The sequence below is a fragment of the Schistocerca piceifrons genome, chromosome 3, assembly GCF_021461385.2.
Source record: "Schistocerca piceifrons isolate TAMUIC-IGC-003096 chromosome 3, iqSchPice1.1, whole genome shotgun sequence".
Taxonomy (NCBI): Eukaryota; Metazoa; Arthropoda; class Insecta; order Orthoptera; family Acrididae; genus Schistocerca; species Schistocerca piceifrons.
In genome coordinates, this window is record NC_060140.1 from 134,758,374 (window position 1) to 134,772,753 (window position 14,380).

Genomic DNA, 14,380 nt, shown 5'->3' on the forward strand with positions numbered 1-14,380 from the left:
GTTAGAAAACTGCTGCGGAAGCATAGAGAACTACACAGAAAACATAAACATAGCCAAAGCCTTGCAGACAAACAAAAATTACGCGAAGCGAAATGTAGTGTGAGGAGGGCTATGCGAGAGGCGTTCAATGAATTCGAAAGTAAAGTTCTATGTACTGACTTGGCAAAAAATCCTAAGAAATTTTGGTCTTATGTCAAAGCGGTAGGTGGATCAAAACAAAATGTCCAGACACTCTGTGACCAAAATGGTACTGAAACAGAGGATGACAGACTAAAGGCCGAAATACTAAATGTCTTTTTCCAAAGTTGTTTCACAGAGGAAGACTGCACTGTAGTTCCTTCTCTAGATTGTCGCACAGATGACAAAATGGTAGATATCGAAATAGACGACAGAGGGATAGAGAAACAATTAAAATCGCTCAAAAGAGGAAAGGCCTCTGGACCTGATGGGATACCAGTTCAATTTTACACAGAGTACGCGAAGGAACTTGCCCCCCTTCTTGCAGCGGTGTACCGTAGGTCTCTAGAAGAGCGTAGCGTTCCAAAGGATTGGAAAAGGGCACAGGTCATCCCCGTTTTCAAGAAGGGACGTCGAACAGATGTGCAGAACTATAGACCTATATCTCTAACGTCGATCAGTTGCAGAATTTTGGAACACGTATTGTGTTCGAGTATAATGACTTTTCTGGAGACTAGAAATCTACTCTGTAGGAATCAGCATGGGTTTCGAAAAAGACGGTCATGTGAAACCCAGCTCGCGCTATTCGTCCACGAGACTCAGAGGGCCATAGACACGGGTTCACAGGTAGATGCCGTGTTTCTTGACTTCCACAAGGCGTTCGATACAGTTCCCCACAGTCGTTTAATGAACAAAGTAAGAGCATATGGACTATCAGACCAATTGTGTGATTGGATTGAGGAGTTCCTAGATAACAGGACGCAGCATGTTATTCTCAATGGAGAGAAGTCTTCCGAAGTAAGAGTAATTTCAGGTGTGCCGCAGGGGAGTGTCATAGGACCGTTGCTATTCACAATATACATAAATGACCTGGTGGATGACATCGGAAGTTCACTGAGGCTTTTTGCAGATGATGCTGTGGTGTACCGAGAGGTTGTAACAATGGAAAATTGTATTGAAATGCAGGAGGATCTGCAGCGAATTGACGCATGGTGCAGGGAATGGCAATTGAATCTCAATGTAGACAAGTGTAATGTGCTGCGAATATACAGAAAGATAGATCCTTTATCATTTAGCTACAAAATAGCAGGTCAGCAACTGGAAGCAGTTAATACCATAAATTATCTGGGAGTACGCATTAGGAGTGATTTAAAATGGAATGATCATATAATGTTGATCGTCGGTAAAGCAGATGCCAGACTAAGATTCATTGGAAGAATCCTAAGGAAATGCAATCCGAAAACAAAGGAAGTAGGTTACAGTACGCTTGTTCGCCCACTGCTTGAATGCTGCTCAGCAGTGTGGGATCCGTACCAGATAGGGTTGATAGAAGAGATAGAGAAGATCCAACGGAGAGCAGCGCGCTTCGTTACAGGATCATTTAGTAATCGCGAAAGCGTTACGGAGATGATAGATAAACTCCAGTGGAAGACTCTGCAGGAGAGACGCTCAGTAGCTCGGTACGGGCTTTTATTGAAGTTTCGAGAACATACCTTCACCGAAGAGTCAAGCAGTATATTGCTCCCTCCTACGTATATCTCGCGAAGAGACCATGAGGATAAAACCAGAGAGATTAGAGCCCACACAGAGGGATACCGACAGTCCTTCTTTCCACGAACAATACGAGACTGGAATAGAAGGGAGAACCGATAGAGGTACTGAAGGTACCCTCCGCCACACACCGTCAGGTGGCTTGCGGAGTATGGACGTAGATGTAGATGTAGATGTAGAAAGGCACACACTAATGGCTTTTTCCCAGGCGACTATCGTGCAGCTGGGTGCCCACCACGCATTATGTGAAGGTCACTTAACTCTCCTACCGAAATTTTTACGGCAGCATTTCCGCTACAGCAACAGTCTCATATAAAAATTTCACAGGTCGAAAATTTGTGTTACAAATGTGTAGAAACACAATCCTGTAAATATAACAGTGTCCAAAAAATTTTCAGCAGCATTGTGATACATTCACGCATATACACACATTTCATAACTCTTAAAGTACGATTCTTGGTTTCCAACGTCCTTTTCATGAATCAGAGTCCCTAACCACTACTCCTTATTCCTTACCTTATTACATATGTGCATATTCGTCGACACGTCAATCTTGCGGCGACACTTCAATATTTCATCATAATAAATACATAGCATAATCAAATTCCTCATATAGCATCAGCTTATTGATCATAAACATACATCAACAGCATAATACACATTGTCATCATAATAATATCATCATAAAAACTCAGCCAAATCTCAAAAGCGTCATACCTTTCTGCAATAATTTCAAAACCTAAAGAAAACTCTCTGCTCATTTCAACAGTGTCATCTACCTCAAACGTACTTTAAAAATCATTATCCCGTACCAAATACATCATTCAAAGCTCTCATAATATCAGAATGGTTCCGAAAAAATATGAACAGTTCACACAGTACAGACAAAATACAATTTCATAAGTGTGAAGTTATCCAACTGTGTAATTGTGTAAACATGTGTCACTGATGCAGTAAAAAAAAGTTTGTCGCTCAGATAAATGAGCAGATAGCTGTGTAATTTATGTGTTAGAGAAATATGGTACCGATGTGTAAAGTTGTGTAAGCAAATACCATATTAGCTAGGGCTCCTTGTGCTTGCCAAACACATGGTACACAAAGTAAACGTGTACCCCCTGAGGATTAATGTAATTATACCCTCAGGTGTAACAGATTACAGAAATGGAATGAAATGTATCATGGAAAACTTTCTTTGTAATTCAAAAATCTTTAAAAATAAATGTTTTAAGTACAAAATTAATCACTCTAATATGTGTACTGAAGCGCTAAATTGTGCGTCTTGTTGTAAGATAATCTCTGTGGAAGTGTCGTAGTTATCGTCCTCCGAAAGCTAAGTTCTGCGGGAGTCAATGTACTTAGCTCATGATAAACAAAAGTGAAATGCTTTGCGCATAGATATCTTAGTTATTACGCTTATTGCCATGATGAAGAAAGTACTGTGCTGTAACATATTGTTGTGCTACGGAAAAGGCTGTCTCATTGTAGCTATACCGCAAAAGTTGCTACTAAAACATGTTTTACTTTCCAGAAGAATTCAGAAAAACACATACACTGCAAAAGCAACAATGTAAATTGTCACTCATTAGTACCGTCGTGATAAAATAGTGTAGCTGTCACATAAACTAACCACTGTGTCATCTGGTATCTCACAGAAAGTACTTTAAATCCAGAATGTATTTTCAAGTAAACCAAAATGTTGCATTACTGGTAAATGTTCTAAGTATGTGAGCCTTACAGTCGTTACGTAATCGTGCAAATAACAAGCAAGAACGTACACACACAATAACACTGTGTCGTCTGTTCACAATAACAATGCATTCATTATTTCTGTTTAAATAAGTTCTCTTGGTTCTTGACTGGATACTTAACTTCGAACATTGTTGCATGTTAACAGATTCTAAGTCTGACAAAGCACATTAGTAATGTAAAGTGAAAAGTTATATGGCAAAGACAAAGTTAAAAAGCAGATTATCATTCAATAAACGGTTTTACATGTGAAATGTGGTGTAAACCTTTACTCTTCCTATTACGCAGAGTTTCAACTTCAATGCAATTTTGTGACTCGAGTGTTTCTTCTTATGTGACAATGAATGAGCTTTAATGAGAACTTTCTGACCAATATATAATTTCTTTGCATTTGCTTTACCGTGTAGTTTTCTCCTTTTGTCTGCGGCAGATTTTATATTTTTAATAGCCAAATCAATTATGTCTTTGTGTCAAAGTTTACGTGTATTCGGGAAAGGTACAAGCTCTCTGATTCTGTTCGGTGGTTCTTCATTCTTCAGTACAAGAGTTGGTGGTAAAGCAGTGGAGTCATGAGGCATTTCATTCAGCTCGTTTTGAAATAAGTGTTAATATCTGTCCCAATGCTGATGCTTTCTGTGACAATAAAGTCTGCAAAGCTTATTGATTTCTTTCATAATCCGTTCGGAGGAGTTACAATGTGGTGAGTACAATGAAATAAAAACAGGTTTGATTTTATGATTCCGAAGCATGCGTGACCAAACAGCAGATCTGAATTGCGGGCCGTTATCTGAAATGACTTTAGCAACGTGGCTAACTTCACGTAAGAAATTTTTAACAAAGGCATTGGATACAGACCGTCCAGTGGCTTTACGTAACGGAGTGAAAGAAACAAATTTTGAAGTAAGTTCAACAGCGACAAGAACGTACGAAAATCCATTCGATGTTCTGACAAGGGGTCCCAAGTGATCAACAGCAGTAAATTCTTTTGATTTAGAAGGAATGATAGGAAACAACGGAGCACGATGTGAGATAGTGGATTGTTTCACCTTTTGACAAAGTTTGCAAATAGACAAGACTCTTCGAATTCTCTTTTCCATATTTTTAAAATAACAAGTAGTTCGAAGAATATGATAACACTTTCGTGGGCCTAAATGTGCATAGCTGAAATGAATGTACCAAATGAGCTTATCAACAAAATCGTCAGGACTGCAAAGTACCCATAGCTTGTCATCAACAGTGCAGTGTTTGAACAGTATGTTGTTTCTAACCAGATAATAATGTCGAATCTGCGTGTGTGTCTTTTCATGCCATTTGCTTTTGATGTCTTTCCAAATCGGATCTTTATCTTGTTCATGAGCAATGTCATTTCAAGATGTGGAGATGAAGTTTTCAAAGGTGACTTTCTGAATGTAAAGAATACTGAAATTTTTTTCGACGTTGCCTTCTGTGTTACTTTTCTCAAACCCAGCCGGTGCGCGTGACAGTGCGTCCGCAACAATGTTCTCCTTGCTGGGAATGTAGACTATTGTGAAGTGGAATTCTTGCAGAAACAATGCCCAATGTTTTAACCTATCATGATTTAATTTTGAAGACATAAGAAATTGTAATGCACGATGATCACTGTATACTTTTACGTGCTTACCAGACAGAAAGAAACGGAATTTGTTAAATGCTCAAACGATAGCTAAAGCTTCTAATTCAGTAACGGAATAATTTTTTTCAGATTTTGTCAGCACTCGGCTAGCAAAAGCAATGGTTTTCTGTACAGTAGCGTCATTTTCTGTGGCTTCTTGAAATAAATGGGCACCAAGACCGACTTTAGAACAATCCGTGCTAAGGCAGAAATCTTGTGTCATATCTGGATGAGCTAGTGTTGGCGCGTTAAGTACCGATTCTTTCAAAGAATTGAATTCCAACTGTGCTTGTTCGTCCCAGTTCCAAATAGTATTTTTTCCAGTGAGAGAACAAAGTTTTTGTGTAACTAGAATTTGCATATTCAGAAAACGACGGTAAAAATTTACGAGACCTAGAAAACTGCGGACTTGTTTTTTTTTTTGTGGATGGAACTGGAATGGCTCTGATTGCTTCTACCTTTTCAGGATCCGGCTGAATGCCTTCAGAAGAAATAATATGTCCCAAAAACTTCACCTTTGTCCTACCGAATTCAAACTTTTCCAAGTTAACTGTAATTCCAGATTCTGCAAAAATATGTAACACGCTGTTGAGGATGCGATTGTGTTGTTCCCATGAGGCTTCTGCTATCAGAATATCGTCCACATATAAGGTGATGTGACGTTTTAAGAACTCAAGTAATATGGAATTTAGCCCGCAAATGAATGCTGCCGAAGAAATGTTCAAACGAAAAGGAAGTTTCCGAAACTGATAACAAACGCCGAAACAAAGGAAAGCTGTGTATTTTCTACATTCTGGATGAAGTTCGATCTGATAAAAGCTGGATCTGAGATCAATAGAAGACAACACTTTTACACTATTAAAATTTTAAAGAAGTTCTTCTAACGTTTGCGGCCTGTCTGTTTCAGGAATGATGATAGTATTGATTTGTCTCGAATCTAAGACAAGCCTGATCGATCCATTTTTCTTCTCAACAACATGTAATGGATTGTTGTATGAGCTTACTGCAGGCTCAATAATGCCCTCGTCAAGCATAGATTGTATTTCTGTTCTAACACGGTCCCTATAATGCGCTGGAATTACGTATGGTCTAACACAAAATTTAGTATGCTCACGAACACGAAATTGGTATTGAAATCCCTTGATTGTTCCTGTTTTGTGCATAAAAAACTGTGGAATGTGCTTGCAAAATCTCAAACAGGTCTGGCCTATCAGGGTCATTACAATTCTCAATTGTTTGAATCTTATTCTGATTAACTCATTAGTATCAAATGCGCCGTCGATATTATCCCTGTCAGTACTTGCAGAGTGATTGTTAGTGTCAAGTTCCGTCGAAAATTCCGAGCTGTTGTCTAACAGGAGGTAAAGCCGATTAATTTCTTCGTCATGGTTTGAGAGCCAATCTTCAAATTTCAAAGCTATTGACTTACCTTCTTTCTCTAAACTTATTTCAGCATCGTGAAAGTTTCAGATTGCTTTGTATTCATTCAAAAAGTCTACTCCCAATATAATTTCCGTCGACAATAATGGAACAATAAGAAAGTTCATAGAGAAGCTGTGGCATTCACAACACAAATCTAAGTTGGTTTGTTGGCGTATATCTACACTTTTTCCAAAGATTGCACCTTGTAATTTAATCTTACGTAACCGAAGTGTGGGGCAATCGTTCGATTTGTTGCATTTGCTAAAGGCTGTTTCACTAATTACTGAAAAGGGACTGCCAGAGTCAAGTACTGCCGTAAATTTTACGTCATTTACTGTAATGTGAATCACAGGATATGCAATGTTGTTATGTTTTAAGTCTTGTTCCTGGAGTAAGATGTCCCTAATGTCTTCCATTTTTACGTAATTACTAGCTACGGCAGCTGCGTCGTCAGTTTCATAAGTACGTTTTGTGGCTGCCAGCGGTATGAGTCATTGCCTATTGTGTCTTTGTTGGCGCGCGTCGTTATTGGGATTTGGAGACCTAACTTCTCCAAATTCACCTTGTCGAGAAGGCCCTGCTCTGTTTGAATCCCGCCAGTTCTGATGCAATTCAGGGCTGTCGTTACGATCATATCGTCTGTCGTCATGTCGGTAGATTCCATAGTTTCTTTCTTGTCGGTCACATGGTGGAGAATTTCTCCCTGAATTGTAACTGCACGCTGGACCGTTACGTCTAAAGTTATTCTGTCTCCCTTGATAATAATTATTTTGGCTCCCATATTGTCTGTTTCTCTGATTGTCTCTGTGATAGTCACTACCGCGGAGAGGTGATCTTTCCCTGTAATTATTACTGCTCTGCCAACGGTTGTCATAGGCGTGGTGTTTGTTTTGGTCACGATGTGACCTGTAATTGTTGTGTTCCTGCTTTCGCGTTCCGCGATTGTCAGTGTCAATTTCTAATTCTTGTAAGAGTGCCTGAAAAGCTTCAGTGTCGTCTTTGCAACGTCCTGCCAAAACAATATGTCGTAAATGTTCAGGTAATTTGATTAAACAAATGCGGATGAGTTCTGAGGGGCTGTATGGGTTTGACAGGTACTGATTCTTGTGCAACATGTCTTCAAAATATTTCACAAGACTGGAAAATTCAGATTGTTCGAAATGTTTCATCATTATGATGCTATGTTTTACTCGGTCTTGTGTAGCTTGAGACCAATATGCTGAGAGGAAGGCATAATAAAATTCTCCTTCACTGTGACAATCGTGAATGACCGATCGCATTCTTACAGCTGGTTCATTCTCTAAATAGCCACACATAAATTCTAACCTGTGCTCCAATGACCAGTTAGGAGGAAAACAATGAGAGAATTGATGAAGCCATGCTTGCGGATGAATGTCGTTGCAAGAATTCTTAAATGTTTTGAATTTACGTGTAGTACTGAACAGCTATAGTCAAAATCATCGTGTCGGCAAGTCGCACATCGCTCATTGTTACGTCGTGTCGGCGGTTCCATCTCAAAATTCGGTGCACCTTGCCAATTTCTTTCATAATTTCCGAAATGCCCTGTGTTATTATTTTGTGGCTTTTCCGTATTTCTAAGTTCCTCTTCCCATGTTGGAGCACGAGTGTCCTCTGAAATACGTAATTTTTGTATTACATGTGCCAACTGATCTTGTACTCCCCGGATTTCTCTTTTGTGTTGCGTATTAATTTGATTCTGATTTTCTTTGGATTTCTTAATTTGTTCATACTCTTCTGTGTCAGTGATGGCTACAGGTCTTGTGTCATTCAGATCATCATCTACCTTTGTAGATAAGTTAGTGAACTGATCCGAAAGTTCAGCTACTTTCTCCAATAGTGTACTTATTTCCTCAGTGTGTTTTTCTGAACCAAGTTTCAGAGTGTCCATTTGTGTTGAAATGGTATCTACTGTGTCCTTTAAGTTTTCCTGAGTTTTTGCAAGTAGCGTAACCGAATCGGTAGATGCAACTGAGTCAATTTTAGCCCACAAGGTCTCATGATTTTCATGAACAATGGTTTGCAGTTCTTTTATGGCTGCTTCGTGATTTTGTAATGCATTTTCATGCCGCGAAAAAATAGGTTAAAATGCTCACAAATTTGTGTTTTTACTTCATTACAGACTTTTTGACATTTCGATTCAATGTTATGTAACTCAGTAGTTAAATCTTCACGTGTTTGTTCAAGTGTGGTGTCTAACTTTTGAAGCTTTTGCTGTGTTTGTCTCTGATTTTGTTCCATTGTGTCTAACTGTTGCTGTGTTTGTCTCTGGTGTTGTTCCATAGTGTCTAACTTTTGAAGATTTTGTTCCATTGTGTCTAACTTTTGAAGCTTTTGTCCCATTTGTTGCATTAATTGTAATAACAATGCACTGGTGTCTGAAACATGTTCCTCAGTGCTATTCGGCAATGCATTTGAACCGGCAATAGTCGCATTTTGAAAAGCAGAAAATGTGTCTTGACTTATTTGAGAAAACGGCGAGGACGCAAAACCTGAATCTACAGTATTAGCAAGATTGTGTCCTGTCATTTCGGATTCCTGAGGCAAGCTGTTGCCTACCGATCGATCGATAATGCTTCCCTGTTCACTAATTGTTTCACTGCCTACACCATTATTTGTTGCCCGCTCCATTTCCCTATGCACAATTACCAAATTACTATTTTGAGCATTAGTTAATTCATTACACGGTGGCGCTAACACACTGCTTTCGTCTTCACTGTCATTTCTCAGTTTACTTTGGAGCCTAGTATTACGTTTTTCACACGCCATTATTGTCACAATATTTCACACGACAACACAGAAAAGCACAATTTGAAGAGCAAAATAAGAAAACAAATTAACATAGCACTGAAAATAATATCTCGTTAATTGCAAGCGCAGCTGCGAAATACTTGGTGCAAATCTACATGCATGCCACAACTGTTTTACTGTACAATAATGAAAAACTACAACTACAGATGAAATTCTCTCTACAATTACGCGCTAGCAATAAACAAAGGCTGCACTAATTGCACAAACTACAAGAAAAATGCAGAAGATTCCAGTGAGGTATCCCCTGGCAGGATCGACATATGAAACGTCCCCTTAGAAAAATTATTGAATTACTGTGCTGATAAACCCCTTTCGTTATTTGATTTTCAGACAGCTGAGCAGAACTGAACGCACTCAGACATTTCGCTCTTTACCTGTTCTGATCAACACTAAACTGACACACAATATTTTTAGCGCAACGCAATCTGACTTTCAAAAATCCCTGCAAAACAATGGCCCTGACTAACATTAACCTATACCTTTCACAAATCACTTACCTCACCAAAAATCTTCGTTACTCGAACTACTGCAATACAGCGAGCGCCACTACTGCCAGTTAAATAAAAGATTCAAACTACTGAAGGCACTAACTACTGATAGTCATAGTTAGCAAATGAAAGATTTTGATAGAGAACAAACAATGTATTTACCTTAATAATATTCAAAAGTCATAATATATATAGCAGTTCATGACATCCAGTCTTACAAATTTCAAACCTCCGCCATTTCTCTCCCCAAAAACCTAGACAGCCTACTTACAATTTGAATACAAATTTTTTCAAAACCAAGACAACATCGGAAAAATTACTTATTGTTTCCAGTAGTGGTTACATGATTTTGAAGGACAATATGAGTAGTGATATTTATGTACATATATGCACTTTTCCTCTTACAGCACATTTGTATACACAATTCAAAACAAGCCAAAGAATATCAAAATATAAAGATGCTGCCTTTCTAGACAGGTGTTGTTATTCAAGGAAGGTACAAAGATGCTGCATTATTAATTATACATAGACGCCTTTTGTAAATCAATTTTTGCATACGTAACAGATGTTACTACATGTTATGAAATTGTTACGAAATGGTTGCACTATTAAATATTTGTTTCTTTAGGAAGAAATAAGCTTTTAAAATTGCTGAAAAACTGCGGCTGTTAATCTATTTGCTCATTCGACATGTTTCCCGAAGGTTTTTTTTTTTGTAATACTGTTTATAATTGTTGTAGTAAATCAAGTTTTCCACCGTTATTTTACTTGTGTAGTGCAGTTAGGATGTTGTGGGTGTCACTTCCTCTGTGGCTTTTAAGCTACATGAGCATGGCTATTGCAGATTGGACAAAGTGGCCGAGTGTGAAAGCATCAGTGTGTTCTTGTAACGTGCATGGACAGTTCTTCCTGTACAGCCTATGTAAAATGCAGGACAACCGATATTACAAGAGAAACGAAGACTGAAACTCTGACGTCGTGCTGTATACACCCATCAGTTCCACGAATACTATTGTTTAGTAGAAGAGGAACTTGTGTCAGCAGTATTGTACCTCGCGATACAGCAATATTTTCTGTAATCGACCAACAGCTGCACTGTAAAAAAATGTGAACTGGAGAGTGAAAAATGGCAGTTCAGAGGCGACACAGCTTCATGCATGGCGGCCAGGTTCGTCGCTTAAGGTGAGACCTCGGCCACAGGTGTGGCGGATCTGGTCTGCTTAGCGGTTAAGTGCCGCGCTCCTCGCAATCTGTCCACCAGCATGTGTGCATTACGCAGTCACAGGTCAGTCTACAAAGATTCACTCAACTGTTACAAATAATATCGCAGAAATTGTTATTCTCAAAAAGGTCTGTGTCAGCGTATGAAAGACACGAAACTTTGGGAGAAAACTACGTGAAGAGCGACGAATTAGAATAGCCAGGAACGAAATAGGCTGCTCGGCAGTACCCTGTGTAGTGCCGTCCTGGTTACTGCCTAAGGCACGGAACTCACTTTGCACCGCTAGCAAGATCCGCTACTCAAATAACACTTTGTAAGCAGCACACTACACACAGCGAATAGTATCTGCGCGTACACTGTCAGAATGACACATTCCTGCGCTTGGTCTGATCCGCTGACAGTCACTTTCATTGATTACCATTATAATTCGTCGAGTCTCTGGATTTATATGTAGGTGGGAGTTCATTTTTTGTAGTGTTTTATACACCTATCAAATAAAAGTGTTGCATCACCTCGGTTCCGAGAGTTCCGGAACCTGTACAGAAAACTGGAATAAAGATCAACACAAATATCATTTCCGCCCGTTTTATTACTCATGAAAACAACACATTGCATGTTGTACCACCATTCAGCGAGACGTTCAGAGGTGCTGCTCCAGATTGCTGTACGCACCGGTACCTCCAATACCCAGTAGCACGTCCTCTTGCAGTTATGCATACCTGTATTCAAACAGCTCTAAGCACTATGGGACTTAACTACTGAGGCCATCAGTCCCCTAGAACTTAGAACTACTTAAACCTAACCTAAGGACATCACACACACCCATGCCCGAGGCAGGATTCGAACCTGCGACCATAGCAGCAGCGCGGTTCCGGACTGAATCGCCTAGAACCGCTCGACCATAGAGGGGGCATGCTTGTATTCGTCGTGGCATACCGTCCACAAGTTCATCAAGGCACTGTTCCTCCAGATTATCCCACTGCTCAACGGCGATTCGGCGTAGATCCCTCAGAGTGGTTGTTGGGTCACGTCGTCCATAAACATTTTTCAATCTATCCCAGGCATGTTCGATAGGGTTCACGTAAGGAGAACATGCTGGCCACTCTAGTCGAGCGGTGTCGCTATCCTGAAGGAAATCATTCACAAAATGTGCACGATGGGGGCGCGAATTGTCGTCCACGAAGACGAATGCCTCGCCAATACGCTGACGATATGATTGCACCATCGGTCGGAGGATGGCATTCACGTATCGTACAGCCGTCACGGTGCCTTCCATGACCATCAGCGGCGTACGTCGGCCACACATAATGCCACCCCAAAACAACAGGAGACCTCCATCTTGCTGCACTCGCTGGACAGTTTGTCTAAGGCGTTGAGCCTGACTAGGTTGCCTCCAAACACGTATCCGACGATTGTCTGGTTGAAGGCATAAGCGACACTCATCGGTGAAGAGAACGTGATGCCAATCCTGAGCGGTCCATTCGGCATGTTGTTGGGCCCATCTGTACCGCGCTGCATGGTGTCGTGGTTGCAAAGATGGACCTCGTCATGGACGTCGGGAGTGAAGTTGTGCATCATGCAGTCTGTTGCGCACAGTTTGAGTCGTAACACGACGTCCTGTGGCTGCACGAAAAGCATTATTCAACATGGTAGCGTTGCTGTCAGAGTTCCTCCGAGCCATAATCCGTAGGTTGCTATCATTCACTGCAGTAGTAGCCCTTAGGCGGCCGGAGCAAGGCATGTCATCTACACTTCCTGTCTCTCTGTAGCTCCACCATTTCCGAACAACATCGCTTTAGTTCACTCCGATACGCCTGGACACTTCCCTTGTTGAGAGCCCTTCCTGGCACAAAGTAACAATGCGGGCGCGATCGAACCGCGGTATTGACCGTCTAGGCATGGTTGAACTACAGACAACATGAGCCGGGTACCTCCTTCCTGATAGAATGACTGGAACTGATAGGCTGTCGGACCCCCTCCGTCTAATAGGCGCTGCTCATGCATGGTTGTTTACGTCTTTGGGCGGGTTTAGTGACATCTCTGAACAGTCAAAGGGACTGTGTCTGTGATACAATATCCACAGTCAACGTCTATCTTCAAGAGTTCTGGGAACCGGGTTGATGCGAAACTTTTTTGATTTGTGTATATGTATATAATTCTCCCCGCAGAAATACGGAACTGATGTCCAATATGGAAATAGTTAAGGAATGTGGGGTTAAATGGGAGATAAAATTTCCATACGTCGTGCCTCACTCATTTAATTGTATGGTTTTTTTCAGTATACAGCATCTAAGTTATTACTTAATACCAGCAGAAAGAATTGAACACCGCGCGAGGTGGCGCAGTGGTTAGCACGCTGGGCTCGCATTTGGGAGGACTACGGTTCAAATCTGTGTCCGGCCATCACGATTTAGGTTTTCCGTGGCTTCCCTAAATCGCTCCAGACAATTTCCAGGATGGTTCCTTTGAAAGGGCACGGCCGATTTCCTTCACCATTCTTGCCATAATCCGAGCTTGTGCTCTGGCTTGTGACCTCCATGGCGACGGTACGTTAAATTCAATCTTTAGATTAGATTAGATTTACTTTCATTCCAATTGATCCGTAGTGAGGAGGTCCTCCAGGATGTAGAACATGTCAGAAAAAAAACAATACATGACAAATATTTACAACTCAAACAAATAAGCTAATGTACCATTCCACAGGTCCCAAGTGGAATGATCATCATTTTTTAGTGAACACTATATGAAAGAATCATTTTACAAATACTAATGAACTGAATTTAAAATAAAAAAGTTTTTTTTATATTTAAAGGTAATAAACATGTAATACAACTACTGTAATATTTATTTACAATGAACACATTACTGCACTGAAATGCCTTTCTTTTTAAGAATTGACCAGTTGCTACCGTATTAACTTGTAGTCTGGGGGAAGGATTAGTATTTTCTTTGATCTTCTTTCTTGTAGTTACTTATACATGCATTCTGATGAGATTTAATTAAATTGGACGATGAAACTGGCAATGTACCATTTAATTAGTTAGTCCAGTTCTCTTCATTCAGCCATAATCTGTTCAGCTCCAAGCACCTGTTTTACTTACGGGAAAGCAAGCTATTTCTATAGCTTATCAGCGCCGCAACGCAGATAAACTAGCAACAATTCCGTCCACTCTGCGTTCACTTTCAACAGATAGTGCTTGTTCATCTACCATCTAGCTGCTCGTATCTGTCCTATAGCCTAAATTGCAGATAGTCAAACGAGGTTTACCTCACAAAATATCCGAGTCTGCTAATGTTTTGCTATGTTGTATG